At 36.8% G+C, this 21742-nt stretch overlaps 1 protein-coding gene and 1 pseudogene across 1 annotated transcript in view; one reads left to right on the top strand and one right to left on the bottom strand.

Annotated features, from left to right (window-relative positions):
- Positions 1-21742, bottom strand: part of Cntn6 (contactin 6) — a 312209-nt gene that overhangs the window by 174816 nt on the left and 115651 nt on the right. The gene's annotated exons all lie outside the window — the stretch shown is intronic.
- The window catches only part of LOC100732309 (adiponectin receptor protein 1-like), a 54043-nt pseudogene continuing 33839 nt past the window's right edge, over positions 1539-21742 (top strand).

Raw genomic sequence — 21742 nt, 5'->3', positions numbered from 1 at the left:
TTGATATTTTTGTGATTCTTGAGATTACAAGGCAGTTATTTAAGTTTCACTAAATCTGGGCTCATCTTAAGTAGTTAGGTATCAAGCCGGCAGAATCAAGAATCATCTGACAACTGCAGAGACAATAAGACAGCCTATGAAGATTTTTCAAAACAGAAATAAAACCAGTGGAAATTGGCTCTTTAAAAAAAAAAAAAAAAAATCATGTCAAAAGCTCCTCCAGGCCAACCAGAGTACTCAGAGCCCACTGTTTTGTCTTCTATCCCCACCCCACCCCACCCTCCTCCTCTGAGGAAAAAAGAAATCAACATATCTATGGTTTCATTGTTATTAAATTTAGGCATGTTGTGTTCCTTACATTGTATCCTGTTCACAGCATCTCATGACTATGTTTGTCTCATGACTGCTAAAGGTAGCTGATCCTTTGATTAAAGCAGGACCTCAGATGTCTTCATGGTTTTTTGTTCTTTGTCATTATAAGGTTGTGGTTGGGAATTCTGAGACACTGCAAATACATAGTTCCTCTCTGAACACTTACCATTTTTATTCATATTTTTCCATCAGTAGTGGATAGTGATATCTATCACTAATGATATCTATCAGTATAAATCCATGATATTTGATTTTAATAAATGTGTGTAACCCAGCATTATTTATTTAAAACTGTTAGTCAGCAGGAGCCAGTTCAAGCAGGATTCTCTGTCCTTTTGATAGAGAAGCAGGGAAAACGTAACTCTCAACTGGTTAGATATCAGATAATGCAAATTTCTGTCCTTTGAAATTAGTTCTAAGGAATGATGGAGATTAAATTTATTGAGAGAAAACTGAAAGAGAGAAGAGGACCCAAAAGTGAACTGCACTGAGATGCTTTCTCAGAGATATTTTGCACAGCAGAGTCACAAAGTGAGCAACGTGGGTCCAACCACAGTTAACCTATACAATTACAAGTACAGCTTTTTAGCTTGTAGGTCCCATAGCACGGGTATGTGAAAAGAGCAAAAACATTTTGGGAAATGGATGGGTCCAGACACTCTCGCAACCCCAACTGAGCAACTGATGCCTATCTGGACTTCAGGCCCACGTGGTGCTAATTACACTATAATTCCAAGTTATGGCTTATCCCTCAGGGAGGCATATAGGTCTGGTCATTGCACCTTTATCTTGAGGCCCACCATTCTTCAATGCACCTCCAGCCACAGTTCTGATGTCTTTATTCTTTATCTGACTTCCTTGAGAGCCTAGTCCCACTCTGGATGTGTATGCATTTCTATCTAATTTAGTTGTCTATAAGAGACATTCCTACCATTAAGACATCCCTACCATTCTTTAAAATGTAGCTGCCTCTCTGAACTGGAACTTTGGAAATTAGATTTTGTTCTTTCAGACATAAACAACTTGCTCAAACATGCTTCTTCTAAGCACGCATCTAACGCCTTTCTTCTCCTCAGCCCAAAAGACGTGACAGAATATGGAGTTGTTGACCCCAAGAGGCAGGAATCCCACTTTATTTCCATAATAAAGCAGAAAATGAGCTCAGGATGACTGGAAGTGATAAAGTAAGTCTGGAGATCTGCATTGTTTTCCCCTTCCCCTCTCCTCTTGACTGGAAAAGACCCTTACCCGCAGGGACAATGTGAGTTCATGATTTGAGGCAAATGATTGCCTCTATCTCCTTTGAGATATCTTTGAATAAATGGTTTTCCTTCTTTTTTTTTTTATCAAAATAAATGGCCTTTTTTGACTTCTGGTCCATTTCACTGGACAGGAACTTGCATTATCTGATATCTAACCAGTCAGGAATTATATTTTCTCTGCTTCTCTATCAAAAGGACAGAGTGAACAAACCTGAGCATATGAACCTAAGTAGCTGGTAGCAGAAATGATTATTTTCTGATGCAAGAAATAGTTCTAGATCATTCATTATTTCCCTTCTTCCAGCAAAATCAATATTCCTTTACTTAATCTAGATTCTTGGTGCATGTATTGTTACTGCTGCATTCTTGCTCTGAACCTTTCCTTGCATGGTGTGCATGTGCGGGCGGGCGTGTGTGTGTGTATGTGTGTGTGTGTGTGTGTGTGTGTGTGTGTGTAACATCTGTAATAGATTTATTGGAGATTTTTCTTCCATATTTGCAACTCCCTGATCAAAGTACAAGAATGCTCAATCTTATTATTGTCAGTCTATTTGTGCATTTAGTCAGCTCCCCTAAAGCAAAATAATCTACCATCGCCATCCGCTGCATGTGCAGGTTCTTATTACCATTCCTAATTTTACCCCACATCTATGCCAAGACCTGCTGAGATGTTTTCCCCCCTCTCTCCTGACTTGGCTTCTGATTATGTTCAGGATCTTTCTTCTATGCAGAAGGAATCTCTTATTCATTTCAACCTTATGCAACCTATTTGAGCTCTGACACTCAGCACAACCATATTCATACGTGAATTATATTGTCATATCGCCCAGGATCTGACAGGTCACCATAAAACACATCCTTCCCTATGGAGATTTTGTCTTCTTTCTGTTTGGCCCTAACAGCACACTCTAGAACTAACTAACTTTCTCTGACAATGGATCTTTTTGCCTTTTTTCTCAGGCTCTGGTGTTCCTTTCCTGGACACTCCACTGTGCCCACGACTTTTCACCTTGCTGTTGCTCTGGCCACTCCTCTCAGGGCCTTCACGGCTTTGATCCTGGCTGCATTAATAGTGTTAACAATGCTCACAGGTGCTCGGGGCTGGACCATGGCTCTCTTCATTCACATGAATTTGGATGACTACCTCCTGTAAGTCGCCCCACTTCATGACACTTGGGCTGAAATGTAAAAGGAAGTCCCATTTCTAAGTAAAATTCTGTGTTTTTATGTCTGGATATACAATGTAACCAAAAACTAAATGTTAGCACTTAATTTAGAATAACTAGTACATAACTCTAGTACTTATAACCTGAGGGGCATCTTAGTCATTTTCTCATTGCTGGGTTAAAATACCTGACATCAGCAAGCTAAAGGAACAAAACACTATTTTGGCTCACATTTCAGTTCATAACTGGGTAGCTGCAAAGGAGGACCATAGGGCAGAGGAGCATGGCGGAGGAGAGCTGATCACAGCATGACAGAGAAGAAGCAGAGAGTATGAAAGAAGGACTGCTAAGGATAAATCATTCTTAGTCCCACCCCAAGAGCCTTACCTGTTCAGACCAGTCCTTGCCTCTTATAAGTGAATTAGCAATCCAATCACCTTGCAAAAGCCTTGGGTATTATCTCATGAGGCGATAGGAGGGTATTCTTAATCTAAACCATAACAAAGGTATACGAAGGCCTGATAATTTACACATATCAACCAAAGGGCCAGAGAGTGACAAACTTGAAGGTATTGGGTCAATTATTAAAACTACACTTCTTGGTTTAGGGAGATAATATAACCCAGTAGTTAAAAGAATGTACCCTCAGTGGATCTGAACAACTTTCTCATTTCATTTTTTTTTAAATAAATGTATTATTTATATGATAATCATATGTAAAGTTACTGTCTAACTTCTTACAAATATGTCATATTTAGTACAAGTAAATGGATACTTATCTAATTATGCCAATTCATTATTTTGACCATCACTATCATTATCATTGCTGTAGGCAAGGAAATTGAAAACCAGAAAGTTGAAGAATCATTGCCAAATTTATCATCTGTTAAAAGAGGCAGCAAGATATTAAAATTTAAAGTCTTCATATTCTCTGTCCACTGTATTCACTATCCAGATCTACCATATGCCCATTAATATTCTAAAATATTGCAACCAGTAAAGCAAATGCTTATATTAGCTTTATTGTAATTGTAAGTTTATATATCCCATAATTGCCTCAGAAGTATATACAGATCAAAATTTTAATTTCAACTTAATCAGTTATAAGTTCCATAACGCTGGTCATTACTTACTTAATTACCCTAGATCTCTGTTTTCTTAGGGGAAATAATGCAACTCCCAACCTGCTAGATGTCAGATATGTTGAGCTTGTATACCCCAAAACTGAAGAATGAATTCTAATATACAACAGAGGTTAACGATGGGAAAAATGTATTGAAAGCACTGGCTCCTGAGAGACAGGAGAGGACCCAAAAGTAGCTTGCAAGTGAATCCACTCCTCCAAGGAAGATTTATGGAGAAAAATCTCCACATGGGTACAAAATCATGAGACAGATGCAACTCAGGACAAAAGTCACATCCATCAATAGCATTACGAATGTAGCTGCTTAGGTTATATTGATCCAGAGAGGAACAGTCGCTTAGAAAGTATGTTTGGAAAGACAAAGACATTTTTAGGAATGGATGCAACAGGAGGTCTTGTTCACCCACCTGGGTGGCTGATGTCTATTTAGACTTTTTAGGACCAGGTAATATTAATTATCTTATCCCTTGGGGAGTTATATAGGCTTATTTTATTCTGTCTTTATTTTGAGTCTTGGTCTTCAACAGATACGTTTCCAGCCACTGTTGCAGTGTGTTCTCATTCTCTGCACTGATGTCGAGGGTCCAGTCCTGTCTGACTGTCTATAACATTTCTACCTAACTTACCTGTCTATAATATTATCAGTTAAAGACCATTTTAGGTCAATCTTAATATTTTAATAAAGGTTGATTAAGCGAGAGTGAACTGAAGATATATTATATATTTTACTTACTTCTATACCTAATGATATGTGAAAGACATGACATGACACTAAAAATGAAAGGAGACATTTCCCAATGTCATTGATTTAAAATAATCAAAACAGGGAAAAATATAAATAACAAAAACTGCCAAGTAAGCAGACTGTAAAAAGGCTGAGAGAAGTGAACGGTTTTCCACTGTTTAGTCTTGTTCCCGGGTTCCATGAGACTTAGTAGTGAAATAACAACAGTGTGATTATTTTTAATAAAATCTCCAGATCTGAACATAGCAGTTTTGAATGTAAACTGTATATAAATCCTTATTTTTTTTCCATTTTCATGCAGAATAATAATGAAAAGCACTTCTAGAGAAACAACTGTGTAGTAGAATAAAATAGTATGAATGAGAAGCGGACTCCATTTCATACACTCATGGCTTTATGCCTAAATATTTACTTGGTCAAATCTCAAAAGCCCAGTAAAAATGTGCTGCACACTCATTATCTGTCCTTCGCCACCAGTAATCTAACCAGGATTCTCAAACAGACAAAGGTTCCCTCAACTTGATCATTCCTTCAGACTACAAAAGATGGTCCTCATCATTAGATATTTGGTTTCCAAACTAGGGCAAAAAATAAAAATAATAAAAAGAGCCAAATGCCCAAGCACAGTGACAAAGCAATCAAGAAGTATCCTTAATAATAAGTACATTTTCTAATTATAAGTACATTAATTATATGAAAAAAGATGGAATAACAACTATGCAAATAGGCTTCAACAATAAAAGAGAAAAACATGGTATTCAAAAGATAAATTAATGTAAAGTAAAATATGCAATAACTAAAAAAATTTAAATTCTTAAAGTTGTGGCATGCTGTAGAATAAGAAATATAATTTTTAAAAATAAGATAATGAGGACAAGATAAAGATACAGAAAGAATTGAAACAGATAAATTAAGATGCTGCAGACTTAATAAAACTGCAACAAAAGGAGCATCAAGAAATAATAAAACAATTAGAATAGGCAAGCAACAAAACAAGCAGAAACTGAAAGTTGTTATTGATGTAAAGATTGCCATTGTAATTTCAAATTGTAATTAACACAGCTTAAAAATCACAAATAATAAAACAAGCAAAGAAAACAAGTAAGAAAGATAATGATGAACTAATATAAAAGTCCTTGATATCATTAAGCTAGAGAATCAGAAAAAAAGTATCGACATATATCACTGAGAAAATGTTCCTTAAATTGAAAGACTACTGTAACAAGTTCGAGGAGTATTTGAGATGGAGAACACATATATTTGTTTAGGGACTGATTTTCAAGTTAAAGAACATTTTTGAGGGCCAGGATTAAATATTAGATTATCTGGAACAGTGGGGAAAAAGATTTTAACTATAAGATAAAACAATGCAGAACAATCTATACATACTTTGAATGAATATGTTGTATTGTCATCACCCACCAAGATGCATTTCAAACATAGTAGTATCCAACATATGTATCTTGAATACTTGAAAAATTAACATAAAATAATGTAATTATTTGCAAAGGTGCCACTAATAATTAAATCCATTTAGCTAAAAACGAATTAGTATTCAGAACTAGTTTGCAGAATGAAGGCGGAATAAAGGTCTATATTGAAATATATATATATATCAGGGATATAGCTCAGTGGCACAGTGCCTGCCTAGCAAGTGCAAGTTCCTGAGTTTGATTTCTATACCAATAAATAGATAAATAAGTGATATATGAAGGCATATGGTTAAAATGTATGAATGCTAATATTTTTTCATAGTCAAAAAGTCATATAGACACAATTCATGTCTTTTCTGATTATTTATTGCATATTTTGACTCTATAATGATCCTTTGAATTTTTTTGTTGTTTTTACAGGTCATACATTAGAAGTTGAATTTTTCTTTCTATGATTATGCATTATGAAGGGCCCATGAACCATTCCATATAAAAGCAGCTCTTTACCCATAGGAGAAGCACACTTAAGGAGTATTTAATTAACTTTACTCCCATTCCTCTGGCCATGGCTGACTGGGCCCTGGTAAATACTTTTCAACAGAGCTGTTACGTTTCTCTTTCCTAGGAACTTGGAAAACAATGTTAATGCTATCCTCTGTTGGTTGTCTGGTGAGAGATAAGGCTATTAATATACACTAGAACATTCATCTTCTGTAAGAAGCATGAAGAAGTAACAAATGCTAATTTATACAGAAACTGAGATACCTAGGTGATAGAGAAATAGAAAGGCAGGAGAATGATGGACATAAACAATAATTGATAGAAATGAAGCAATTATTCCCAGAGTTTTTACAACCCTGGTTCTAGCATATAGTGAGATCTGCCTCTGAGTTACCCCAGCTACTCCTATGTAGTTTCTGTGTCATGCAACTAAATCAGCTTTGATAAAGACACTTTAAATAAACCATAATAAAAAATCAGAATTCTGCTGCTTTTCTTTTCTTAAGAATTAAAAAGCACAGATGATCTAGGCAGGCAATGATGTGATTGAAAATACATTATTAGGGTCAATCTCAAGTGCTTTGGGAAGTCCCTTCTAAAAGAATAGAGAGCTAACAATTATTCTACCCTGGTTTCTACTTGAATCCAATTATTTAAGCTACAACAAATACAAGATTTCAACGTGATGTAAAACTAGAGATTTTGAGCTGGATGTGGTGCAGAATACCTGTAATCCCAGCGCTCGAGAGGATAAAGCAGGACGATGTTTGCAAATTCAAGACCAGCTTGGGTTAAAAAGTGAACTTGAGACCAGCCTGAACTGCATAGTGAGACCCTGTCTCAAGAGAGAGAGAAAGAGAGAGAGAGAGAGAGAGAGAGAGAGAGAGAGAGAGAGACAGAGAGACAGAGAGAGACAGACAGAGAGAGAGAGAAAGAGAGAGAGAGAGAGAGAGAGAGAGAGAGAGAGAGAGAACTAGAGATTTCTAAGTCACATTGGGCATCTCTATATTACCATGTTGTGTCTCCTGTTATATGTATCCACCCAGATTTGTGGCACTATCATAATATGTGTTATGCTCAAAGTCCACACAGATGCTATAATGATATAAGGTTTGTCCTAATAGCGTGAATTAGAGTTAAGTGATGGGAAACTACATAGTTTTCAGAGATATTGTACAAGATGGAACCAGATAGTCAGGGTAGCAGATGCATCACATTTCCACCAACTATTCCTGAGGTGAGGCAAATTGTTAGGCAAGCTCATTTATTTACAAGTCTTTTCATGAACAGGACAGAATTAACTCAAAGAGCAAATTTTAAAATGTCGTAACAGGTATTCTAGCCAGATTTCTGTTGCTAAGACAAAATATCTGAAATCAGTTGACCTAAATGAGAAATGTTTCCTTTGGTTAATGGTGTTAAAGGTCCAGTCCATTGTTACTCAGCTCCATTGCTTTGTCCTCTAGTGATACATTGTAACAGGGAGTGTCTGACACAAGGGATCTGATTCTTTGGTGTGGCCAGTGACAAAAAGAAAGAAAGGAGCTGGGACCATGACAGTCATTTCATTTGCCAGCTGCTATGACCTGACTTCCTTCACTTGATCTGCTCTTCTAAAATTTCTGCAACTCCAAATAGTGACGAAGGGCAAGGACCAAGCCTTTAAAATATGGCTTTTGGGAGATATTCTGTATACAATCCACAGCACCAGGCCAGCTGCACACATTGCCCTCTCAGAGGCATCGCAGGCACTTTTTTGGAAATTTTTAGTCTTAGAACTCTTTCTCAGAACACTGCCTGTACCTAAAATCAGTGCCATGTGGATGAAACCAAGGTCTGCTGCCAGCTGAACAAGTAACTAGCTTTGTTCTCTCTCGGCTATAAGGGTCAAGTGCCAGGATCACTGAGCATTCTGAATCCAAGTCCAAGGAACAAATTCTCTAGGAATTGTAGTGATTGATCATGTCAACTTGAGAAGCACAGAGGCTTAACTAAATTGACTCAGCAATTCTACACCCTAGGGTATACAGGTCCCTTCCTAGTGCAACTCTTAGCCTGGAGGGTGTAAAAGGGAAATGAGGAAGGACAGATGAGCTCCCATTCCTCCGAGGAGCTTCAGTCTTTGCCTTAAGCTTCTCGTGCAAACTTTTTAGTGTCTGCCTTGGATTCTTCAGCCTTCCAACCTAGACTCGCCAGCCTTTCATTGTGGACCCATCAACCTCCTGACAGACTTGCACAGAACCCTGCAGTGAATGCCAGACCTTGGGTTGAATCCTTCAGCCTCCAGCATGCAGACACCCTCTGCACACTTCCTCATCCAACTCTGTGGCTGACCATTGTAAGCCAATCTTGTAATTTCTTATATACTTCTATATCTTGTGCTGTATGTGTTTTCTCTAGTAAAATTCTGACTGACACAGTAGCAAACAAATAATAAAATAAACCATAACAAGAAGTGTTCATTACTATATGCAATTCAATTGGTAGATCTCTTAAAATACAAACAAGAGCTATAACAAAAATCTGTACCATTAATTATTTAAACATTTCCTGGACATACTGATAAAATCTAGCATGTTTATTTAACCAACTTGTACTATCTCTGACTGTGTGTTAAAACTTATTTATGTACTAACAGCATAAAAATAAATGGAAGAATTACATTCAAGAAACCAATAGCAAGTGACAAGGAAAAGTTTAACTTACACATGAATTATCACATTTGACGTTTTGTGAGGGCTTTGTTAGGCAGATCTTAACATTCCTACATTAAAGATGAACATAACAAAATCTAATAAATCTAAGTAACTTACCTGGTATGAAACTTAGTGAGTGCTGTGGCCTAAGCAATCGAACTCCAAAACTAATGCCCTAAATTACCATAACATACACTCAAGAAAGAGAAGCTGGTAGGAAGGCAATTAAGTGATTTCAATATTATAGGATAATTGTTATTCCAAAAGCATAAATATCATTTTAAAGGAGGAAAAAGTAATTAATTCAATGTTGCGGTCATAGAAGAATGCCAAAATGAGCAATATTTAAGCTATATTTAGAAGAATAAAAGTAAGAACGTCACTGAAAGGGAAGTTACAGTAAGAAATTTCTAAAAAAGAGTACAGCTTGAGTCAAAATATGAAAATACCTGTCATTAAAAAACATGACTAGTTTAGAAGGTAAAACAGCAGTGAAATGTAAATGTGGAACGGCAGAATTAGAACAATTCTGAAGAGACTGAAATGACATCAGGTTTGAACTTGATCTGTAAACAGAAAAAATGGAAGTGCGTTTTCTTTTCAGCATAATTGTGACTTTTAGATCTATGCTTCACTGGAGTAAGGATAAGGGTAGAGAAGCCACATGTCAGACGGATTATTTATCAAATATTTGAAAACACTGAGATAATTGGGCATTGTCAGTAAAATGATGAAAATGTGAATGATGTGAGAGCTATTTTGAAGCATTTAGAAGAAGTACTAACAAATTACTAAAACTGATTTGATGTGAAGGATAAAGGAAAGGCAACATTAAAGATTACTCTGAACAGACATAATGAAAGAAAGCAACCATGCATGTACGTTGAAGTATTTGACTTAAACAAAGAAGAGATAAATGAAGGGCAATGAGGATCAAAGGAGGTAAGAAAGGAGATAGAAGTTTAATTCATTTTTTCATCCAGTTATTGAACAATCATTTATGTGAGGAGTTTCTATGTGCAAAAACTATTTTAGAGCCTGAAAATATATCAGTGAAAAGAACTGCTTAAACTGCTGCCGTGATTGATCTGGTACTCTGATTGGAAGGCACATAATATATATCAATAAATACAGGGTACATAAGGCTTTCCATGTGCTATGGAGGAAAATGAAAGATAAGTTATTGTCTGCCTGTGTCTCTCTTTTATTGTTTGTAGAGGCACCATATTTATTGCCTCTTTATTGCCAATAGCTGACTTCCCAGGGCTCAGGAGAAGTGAATGAGATCCACCATGGCCTCTGATGAGTACCACCAAGCTGGGAAGGGGTTTGGATTTCCAGGGACGCTAAGCCTGTGAAGAGGGTATGAGGAGGTTACAGAAAGTTCACCAAAAGCATTTCCTACTACAATGACCACAGAAGCTCCTATCATCTCGTGGGCCCAAAGGGGCAAAGTGGAGGCCAGGGTCGATCCTGGCCAGCTACCAGGAGCTAAGCAGGGGTAAGAAGCAGGGGGCTCCCAGCAGGACTCTGGGAAAGCAAGGCCTGACCTCCCAAACCATGAGCAGTCACAGGGTGATATGGGGAGGTTGCCTTGCTCGTGATTCTTTTTCTAGGGGTTCTCTGTTAATGGCTCTGTGGATGGCCTCCATGAGCTTTTCCTTGTAAGAGAAGTCTCTGTAAAGGAAATTTGGGGTTGAACTCAAGTGTACTTTTGTACAGTGCTGTGAAGAATGCAGTCATTGATCTGATTATGTCTGAATGAAGGTCTAAAGAGGTTAGAATTACAATATGAAAAGGAAAGTCACAAAGGCCAGAGAAGAAATGAATGAAATTAAAGCTAAAACAACAGAGTCAATAACTCAGAGTTGTTTGTTTAAAAGAATAAACAAAATACACAAACTTTTAGCAAATCATATCCAAAAAGGAAAGAAAACAAATGAATCAATGCAATTAGAAATGAAAAAGATGAAATTACAACAGAAACCACTGAAATCCAGCAGGTTATTAGCTACTATGTCAAAGATCAGTAAACCAACCAATTGTAGAATTTAGAAAAAGTATATAGATTTGCAGATGCATAGAAATCACCAAAATTGAATGAAACAGATATAAAAAGTTTAAATAATCAAATAACTGGCAATTAAGTTGAAGAACTAATATAAAAACCTGCCACCTCAAGAAAGTCCAGGTCCTGATATATCGATTTAAGAACAAATTCCAGATATATAGTTATATTGTAAAGCCTCAGTGAAAAAAACAGCATACAACCAAAACAAAAACAGATATATAAATCAGTGTAGCAGAATATAAGATGCAAAAACAATCTTAGGCCCATTGAGCTGTTTGATCTCTGAAAAAGAATCCAAAACTATATACTTTAGTAAAAACAGCCTCCTTAGTAAATGCCGCTAGGTAAACTGAACATCCTCATGCAAAAGATTGGATCTTATTCATATGGTAGATCATGTACTAAGCTAAAATCATAATGTATCAAAGATCCAAACTTTGAAACACAAATAACCTGTTGTAAGGTAAAGTAGGTAAAATTTTTGAAGACAAGCACAGACAATAACATTAGAACAGAATCCTTAAGAAATAATACCAAGATAAAAAACAAGATTATAATTACAAATTCATGAATACAAAATCATAATTTGACAGGATTACTTCAAATTTAAAAACTTTGCAGCAAAGAGAAGAGACAATCTATAGAATGTGAAATAATTTGTGAGCTATTCATCAGGTAGAGGGCTAATATGTAAAATAAAAGCTAATAAAAATGAGATCCCCCAAAATGAAAAATCTAGTTTTAAAAATGAACAACTAAAATCAATAGAAACTTCTCAAAATTAAGTCCAAAGAATCCTTCTATAATATTGTTGGCAATGTGAACTTATATGACCATTATGGAAATCAGTATGGAGAGTTTTCAAAAACTTAAGCTACAAATTCTATTTGAACCAGATATTCTCCTGCTAGATATTTTCCCCAAATAGTTAAAGACATATTACAAAGATATATGCATATGTATGTTTATAGCTGCATAGTTCATAATAGTTATATCTTGAAAGCAGACTATATATTCATCAAGAGTTAAATGGATTAAGAAAATGGAGTATTAGTCACAAAAATGAATAAAATTGAGTCACTTGTAGGAAAATGGATACACATTAACACCATAATGCTAAGTGAAAGAAATCAGACCCAAACTTAAATATGGCATGATTTTTCTAATATGAGAAACCCAAATTATATATAAATTCAACAGCAAAGTAAAAAACATATAATTGGAAATATTGAGATAGATCCAAGAAATATAAGAAAAATCAAAAATAAATTCACTCTGTATTGTACATATGTATTAATAAAAAATGAAAAGGTGAATAGGGAAAAACTTCTAGGCCAAGAATTAGCAAGTGTCAAACCCCAGGGGCTGAAAGAATTGATATGATTTAAATGAAAATTAATCATGGCTTATACCAGTGTGCTTGCATTAGAGATAAATAATAATAGGCTTGCAGTGTTTCATTATTATTATTTGATGATTGAGACAAGATCTGTAATGTATAAAAGAAAGTATGAAAGTGTAGGACTGGAGATATAGCTCAGCAGCACAGTGCCTGGCTGGAAAGCATGAGGTGGTGAGCTCTATAAAATAATATATTCAATCTAAGAATATGGAGAGCTGGACACATTTTACATTTTCTGGGAAGAGGAAACTGCAGTATTAGAGTATGCTGTGCCATTCGAAACCATGAGTTTGGTTTTATAAATGTTAAGTTTCTTTTAGATGTGGATTCTTATTAGATATTCTAGAAAAATGGTACCAGACATCTAGCAGTATATGAGTTAAAGCTATATGCATTAGAAGGTAATAAATATGAGTATTTATATCAAGACAAAGAGAATTAAAAACTAGAACATTAAAGCATAGAAAATGACTGAAGATCAGACTAGTGACAAAGAACCAATAAGGAACCAAGAAAAATTGTAGGCGGTGTCTTGAGGGAAAAATGAAAAATAATTTAAAATTAAAGAAGTGTTTTCAATGGAGTGTGCCCTGTTTTGCAAAGGAGGGATGGCAGGCCAAATAAGATGATGAGAAAGCATGTCATTGGATTTGAAAATGCAGAAGAGTTCACTGAAGACATAGCAATATTTGCTGAGTAGATTTTGAATGCTGGATGGGGTTGTAATTAGGAAAAAGGGGAAGAAAGCATTTTGAAATAGTACAAAGACAGAATTCTAGTAAGTTTTCCCACACATTGGCCCAATATTTAAGGTGGTGCTGGAGAAATATGCAAAGTTAAAGGCATTTTGCTGAGAAGAAGTGCTGTTAAAACCTATTTGCATGACTCCAGGCAAGAATTCAGTAGTATGAGAATATGACTGTACGGCAAGAAGACAAGACTACACTTGTGATGCCCACAGGACCGTGGGACAAGCACAAGGTTCATAATGCAATGGCTGGAAGTGGGAAGGAAGATTCATCTACTGTTACAGGGGGGAGAGCAGACCAAATATTTGAAAAACCTAATGAAGCCTCTGAGGTTGAAAGCATGTTAGTACCATTTTCTGGTTTCTTTCTTATTTCCTTGGGAAGCAGGAAAGGATATCATCAGCTGAGATAGGTAATGAGAGAGGAGTTTTGAGAGCTCTGAGAAAGATGATGTTGTATGACATGCTCATAAGGAGAAAGAGAAGAAGCTTAGACTGAAGATATATGACAAGTAGAAAATTTCAATACAGATATAACACAATTATAATGCCCTGTCTATTGTATTTTTAAAAATAGCTGGTTTTGAATGACTTTGAAATATTTTACAACAGTTGAAGAGAAATAAACTATTAAAATTTAAAATAATTCTTGATCATTGAAAGGCAAATAAACTGTGTCTAGTGGAAGAGATTTTAAGTCTAATGGAAGACAAATTTTTTTCTCGAAACAGGGTCTAGCTAATTCAGGCTAGCACTGAGCTTACTATGTAACTCAGTCTGCCTCAGATTTGTATCAATCCTTCTGCCTTAGCCTCCCATGTGCTGGGATTACAGATTGTGACAGCACACCCTCCTTGCAGTTGATTTCTCATATCAATTCTTCCTTGTGGAAGAACTAGCTATTCTGATAACTTTTGTAGTATCATTCTTGAAATGTATTTCATCTAGCACATGGATTGCTCATGATAAAGCCATTTTGTATCTATTTATAAATCCATTTTAGGATTCCTGTTTGCCTATGTATGCGTCCTTCTTTGAATTCTGCTTTGCAGAAGTTGTAGCATTTTACAGGTTCCTTCATTAATTTGTATTGTAAACCAATCCTTTTACATACTTATGTCAGATACTTGATTTTTCTCTTTTTAAAAACTATAATTGAAATATATTCAGTCTGAATTGCCTGAAAATCTTGAAGACAATAATCAATAGCTACAAGCAGCACTTTGGCTAGGCAAAGACATAAAGTTAAATGGCACTGCTTTATAAAGTATATAACAATACAGACGACTAAAAAGAAAATTAAGGATAGAAATCAGGAAACTTCAGGACCTATGGAATTTTAAAAAAAGAAAGAAGTGATAAAAATCTGTCAAGGGTGCTTGCTTTGACAGTATATATACTAAAAATCCTGTTCAAGATTTATATAAGTAGTTGAATGTATTTTGCTCTGGCACCACTATATTCATTAAAATAAGCTCAAACTTAAAGGTGTAAACAACAAAAAATTAATATTTTATAGTTACGCACGTCAGAATGCCAAAACGAGTATTATTCTGCTTAGGTCCCTGGGTTCTAGAATTGACCCACATTCTTTGGCCTGTGGAACTTAATTTTATCTATTTCAGAATGGCCAGCTGTATGTCAATGATTCTGCATATTCATTCACATTCATTTACAGTCAAATGTCCTTATCTTCTATCTTTTTGTAATTCTCTGTTTTACTTTTAAGTGCACTTTGGATTACACTGGTCTAAACAAGCTAGTCCTGGAATAAGGTCCTAGTTTTAAAATCAAATGCTTAGCAACCTTAATTTCTTTGCCTTGTAAATAATGTAGTCACATGTTTCAGGGATTATGACAGCCATTCTGAGGACTTATTATTTTTCTCACTTATCTTGGTTACTTTTCTCTGCTCGCTGAGACAACACACCTGACCCAAATTTAAGGAAGGAAAAGTTTACTTATTTCACTGTTTGTGAAGGTTTCTGTCCATAGTTATCTGGCTCCAAGTTAGTGTGGCATGGCTGAGGGGTAACAGTTCAAGGCAACCGAAGACAGTAAAAGCAGCAAGAGCAAAAGGGAATGTAGAAAGCTTCTTTTCTTTCCTTACATTTCAAACAACTACCACCCCCAACACCATCTGTGCCCTCCTCCTGCACCCACTCAGGATGCTTACAAACACCCTGCTGAGCCATCAAATTTAACTTCTTAAACTTTTCAAGTTGACACAGTGAACAACATTCCAGACCAGTAAGGGCATGTCCTCTAAAACACTAGGATGGAGAGCGGCTGAGTGGCTTAAACTTCTACAGTTCTCAAGCTGACACAATGTATCAACAATCACACTACTCTATTGATACAGGAAACAAAGTGTGTATGTGAGACAGAGACTCTAACAAATGTACGGTTAAGGTACTGTACATGTTAAGAATTAAATATGTTAGAGAGCAACACTAAAATCAAGAATTAGAGCAATAGTGTTGACAACTGAGAAGTCTCAACTCTTAGAGAGCAATTACATCATCAAAGTCCATGCAGATTCAGACATGAGCACTAACCTTAAAGTACATTGACAACTGGAAAAATACTGAACCATGGTACACAAACTACGTTATGGACAAGTCAGACAGCACGGACAAAGAGATGATGAAAAAGGAAAAGCAGGATCTAGAAGAGTTGCTTGTATGTGTGCACTTCACTTCTGATTATTTATAGTTTCAGAATGAAAGAGAAGAGGCCATGTGTAGGTTGACACTAAGGGGTCGCCTGAGCAGGAAACTCATATTCCATGTTTTGAACTTCTGGGTTTTGACCCCATTACATCTCCAATTTTAGAACATTTCAACATTACCTTTGAAAAATAGCAGCACTCTTTCAAGTTTACAAAACACCTAAAAACACTTTCTTTAAAAAGTCACAGAGCAAAGATGTTGGCCAAACCTGTTAATCCTACTATTTTCATTAAGATTTTACTGTGGCCCATTGGCTGCTCTACGAATAAAGCTCTCTCTAACTCAACAGTGAATACATGTATACACCAAAACAAACCCAAAACAGAACATATTGGTGGAAAACCTGAGAAAATCCCTAAGTAATCTCTGTATAGCAAACACAGATACGAGCCCCAAATATGCAGCGTTTGATGATAACAGCAATATAATTGCGCTAGCAACATGTCATGGTTTAGTATGCCAGTCCATCAATGCTACTTCTTCACAGTTATTGCCAACATGAATATCTTAATGAAATCTATGGGTTGGGAGTTAAATGTCACTCAAGTGGTCTTCAGAAAGCTAAGACTGTTTCTCATTCCCATGTATATCATCTGTTCCTTTCTGCCTTTTCCAGCTGAATTACTCTTTAATTCTAGCCACGTTCTACTGCCCTTTGTGCCACACAAAAATGCCACCAAATTTGTCAGAAAAGATTTGCCCTTTGTGAAACTAGCCTGATTAAGTTTTATCAGCTCATGTCTCTCTGGATGTTTAGTCACCTCATTCCTGCTTCCTGTCTCCGATCTTGCCTACAGCCAAGTGCAGAGCTGCTCATTTATAATTGCCTGTTTCCTTTACAGTTCTTCTCTCACAGCCTGACTGGGCGAGGTGTTTGTGTTTTAGTTTATCTCTAGCTGTAAGTGTGAAGCATGTTTTCTACTTTCACCCCCATTTGGATTTAAACTTGATTGTGTAGAGACAGATTTATAACTTTTCCAATCAATTGCAATGAAAGTTTTTTAATTCTTTAAAATTTTTGGCTTATTTAAACCTCTCATGTTTTTTTCTCACTGATAAAGTAATTTTTTGTATCAGGAAATGCTCCTTACAGTGGTCCAGGGATTGAGCACTTATTTTCTCTATTTCTCTCACACTACATCAATTTAAACTTCATAAACATCACAATTATACTGGATGAAATAGAACACGAAATAAGGAAATGAAATAGCCTCCCCTAATTCATTGGCTACATTGTTTCCACTCAGCAAAAGGACCCAGTGACAAGGACTTTACCAAGATGACAAACATACGGGAGTTCATTGTTTTTAAACTGGTAATCATCAAAAGATCTTGTATTTTACTCTTTTGAAAGCAGGAGAACTTTTTTATTTCCTATGTAAGAAAAGCCCTTGACATTCTCTGTTCTTCCGAAGTTCAGCTAGCTCTAAATTTTTGTTCCTGTTTTTATCAGTTCAGTGTTTGCACATAAACAGTTTTCAGAGGTGTTGCACTGACTTTTTAAACATTTTACAAGCATCAGAATATATCAGGATTTTCCTTCTCTGCTTTCCTATTCATGTTTCTCCTTCCACATCTTCTGTGTTAACTTGTTTCTATGTTCTGTATCAGTGGAGATAAAAGAGAAATACTCATGACATTTCTGATAGGTAAAAATGTTTGTTCCTTATTTTCCTTTTCTAGTACAAACAATGCAATAATAAATGCCTTCCTCAAATGGAGAGCCCTTTCTTCAGCATAATTTTCTGGAAGCAAGTCTACTAGATACACAGAAATTAAAATCTGGGGTGTTCTGATAATTGTTAATTTTCACCTAACAGAATTTTGTAAGGTCAAAAAGTGCCTTTCAGTACAAGTGATATCCAAGCTGGGATCTGAATAATGATAACGGCAATGATATTCCTGGTGAATTTCTAAGTGTTACATTTTTTCTTGCTAATTTTCCCACTTTCTAGGAGTGGAATTTAAATTCAGGCAGTCCATGGAGTAAAAAAAGGTGGGTAGAGCCGTGGAATGTGATAACTTCTCTACTACTTGGAATGGAAAAACTACAGGACAACTCCTCAGCAAGGTGGGTCACCAAGAGAACGTGTTAAAGTTCAATGCTAGGCATTTAGAGATTTGGAAAGATCCACAAATTCAGGTTATTGGAGCTGAGGCTGAGAAGGAGCACGTGGTCACTGAGCTTCTGGTAGTAGTGCCAGTGGGAACACAAGAACATTGAGAAAGGGATGTACAGAAAGACAGAGAGTGGCACAGTGGCTGAAACTGACAGGGATCCAGAACAGAAAGGCAGTCTGACTTTATCATGGCTGGGATTACATAGCAGGCTATCATTTGAGATTGTCCTAATTTAAAAGCATGATGCTGTGTCCAGGAGCTGTCTTATGAAGGTCACATCAGTACTTTCTGCATGGGGAAAGATAATGCTCTACATTTTCCTTTGCTCTAGAAGTCACAGCTCACATGGCTATGATATGCAAACCAGTGTCTGCCCTGTGACCTAGTGTGGTCCTGACTGACCTCCAGAAGCAAAACCACCGAAGAATATATGCAGTGGGCTTTGAGTTCTCTTTCTATTTAAGATTGATACACAAGTGGACCAGCTGAAGAGGACTAGGAGACGTAGCAGACACTCATGATCATATGCTGAGATTAGGCTTCTGAAAGCCAGGGGACTGGGTGGTACACTAGGAAGAACCTCGTTTGTTCCTCCATCAAAGGCAGGTGGTTCCGCTGCCTCCTGAATCATTTCTCAGTGGCTGTCAGGATCCAAATACATAAGAGACTTTCATCTTAGCCCTGCCCCTGGACTTCCTCAAACTAATTCATCTGGAGTAAATTCTGGCCAGGGGAACTTCCCATTTCATTTAACTTTCCATTGCTGAGCAAGGAAGCTGAGAGTTACTGCAATTAGCTCTTGTTTTGAACCACTCCAGCTGGCAACCAAGCAAATAACACAGAAGAAAGAAGGAGTCAATTAATAAACTCCAAACTTGGTCCCTTAAGGGCCATGCAACTCAGGAAGACATAGGAACAAGAAGACTGTAATGGATAGGGAATAACTACTCTGTAGCATCAGAAAAATAATTCTGAAGAGTGGTTAGAAAAACAATTCAAAAGAAAACATGGGAAAACAAAAGAATGAGTTAAGAACAATAATAATGGATACAAATGAAAAAGGCAGTAAAAAATTTTGAAACATGATCAAACAGAAATTTTGGAAAAAAGGATAAAATACAATGCCAGAGAGAGAAAGATAGACAGACAGACAGACAGAAATAGAGACACAGAGACTGATGCAACTTATAATGAAACTATAAATCTTCAACAAGACAATCATACATAAACATTAAACAAAATATTTCTCTCTCTCTCTCCCTCTCTCTCTCTCTCTCTGCATGCACATGTGTGTGTGTGTGTGTGTGTGTGTGTGTGTGTGTGTGTGTGTGTGATGGAAAGGGCTTCACTGGTAAGCTTGACAAATGAAAACAGATCTAAAATCAAACACTATGGACAATATGTTTCTGAATGATCTGTGGATCATTAAAAATCAAGGGAGCAATAAAAAATTCCTCAAATCACATGAAAATACAAATACAGTACAACATGGAATCCGTGTGAGAAAGTGAAAAGAGTTCTAAGAAAGACATTTACAGCTATGAGCACCTATATGAGAGAGAGGGAGAGAGAGAGAGAGAGAGAGAGAGAGAGAGAGAGAGAGAGAGAGAGAGAGAGACAGAGAGACAGAGAGACAGAGACAGAGAGAGACAGAGAGACAGAGACAGAGACAGAGACAGAGACAGAGAGAATCTACCACCAGTAATGTGCCTACTGATGTATCACAAGGTACCAGAAAGGCAAGAACAAGGTAAATCCACAAGTAGTACAAGAAAATAAGAAATAAATAACAGAGCTGAAGACAATGACATGCAGACTAAAATAACAATACAAAGAATCAAGGTAATGTAGGCTGAGGCAGAAGGATCACCATGAGTTAGAGCCCAGCCTGGGATACATAAGTGAGTTCAAGGCCAGCCTGTACTGTATAGTGTGACCCATTCTCAAAAACATAATCAAAAACAAAACTAAAAAAACAAAAAGAAGAATGAATTTGCAGAATTCATGAATATTGTGAATGAGCTGCTCAACAAGTATTCAACTGTATTGAAACAGGGATCTTCTGGACAAAGATGCTGAAACAACCTATACTGTGCAGGAGAAAATGGCACTGCCAGGGCAAAAGCTCATGAGTGACTGACATCTTGTTGTGTGTGCATTCGAGCACCAATCTGAAGATTAAAGCACTACTGCTGCACTATTCCTAGACTCTGTGTATTCAAGGAACAGTATGCGAATAAGGCCAGACTGAGGGGCGCAGGGCCAGTGAGGAAGTGGCTGCATGAGGTGCTGGCACCTACCCTGAAGAAACATCACTCTGACCACAAACTGCCTGAAAGGTGCCTTCTTCTGATGAACAATGCCTCTGCACCCGCTCCAGCTTTGGTGGATGATACAGACGCCAAGTATGATTTCATAAAGGTCAGACCTCCTCAGAAGCCTGTAAAAAACCAGCAAACGATTTGCAACTGCAACCAGCTGTACACAAAGCTACTCTTCACTAGGTATTTTACTGTCACTGAAGAGAGAGTCCTACCTCTGAAAGAATTGTACATGAAACATTTGAATGTCCTCCTCTGATTCGACCTCATTGACAAAGCCTGGGGAGACATCGTTCTAGATCTTAAACACAGCTTGGAGCCAACTACGGCCAGCATGTGTCACTGAACATGACCTTGAAGGGTCTGGTACACAGTTGGTGGAAGAGATTATGTCCTTGGACAAGAGTATGGCTCTGAGCATTGATGGTGCTGATATAGAGGAGCTCACTGAGGACCATAGGAGAAGCTGATGGTATCAGAACCTGCCTCAAATACCTGGTAATCCTGCCTGAGCCTCCTAAACGTTGGGATTACAGGTGTGCACCGTCACACCTGTCTAAGAGCCATTTGCCTTTTGGCAAAGGTGTCAAAAATATGCAATGGAAAAAAACAGCTTCTTTTAAAACTGGGCCTGAAAAAAAGACATCCTTAAGTAGAAGAGTGAAACCGCATCATTATTTTCTCACCGTGTACAAAATTCAAACGTAAAATGGATCAGAAACTTAAATGTAAGACCTGAGTCTTTATAAATGCCAAAATAATAATGATAATGATGATGATGATGATGATGATAATGATGATAATGATGATGGAGGGCCAGAGATACAGCTCAGCAGCATAAACATCTGCCTGGCAAGTGCAGAGTCCTGAGTTCTATTCACAGTAACAACAACAACAACAACAACAAAAGATTAATAATAAGGGAAACACAGACACAGGGAAAAAACATTGGATAATATTTTAATAGTTCAATAAGTAATGGAAAATATAGACAAACTACACTGTTAAAACAAAAATTTTCAGCACAG

This window comes from Cavia porcellus, unplaced genomic scaffold (assembly GCF_034190915.1).
Source record: "Cavia porcellus strain 051 isolate PalLab524CR breed Dunkin Hartley unplaced genomic scaffold, mCavPor4.1 scaffold_13, whole genome shotgun sequence".
Taxonomy (NCBI): domain Eukaryota; kingdom Metazoa; phylum Chordata; class Mammalia; order Rodentia; family Caviidae; genus Cavia; species Cavia porcellus.
This window is presented reverse-complemented; position numbering and strand designations above follow the sequence as displayed.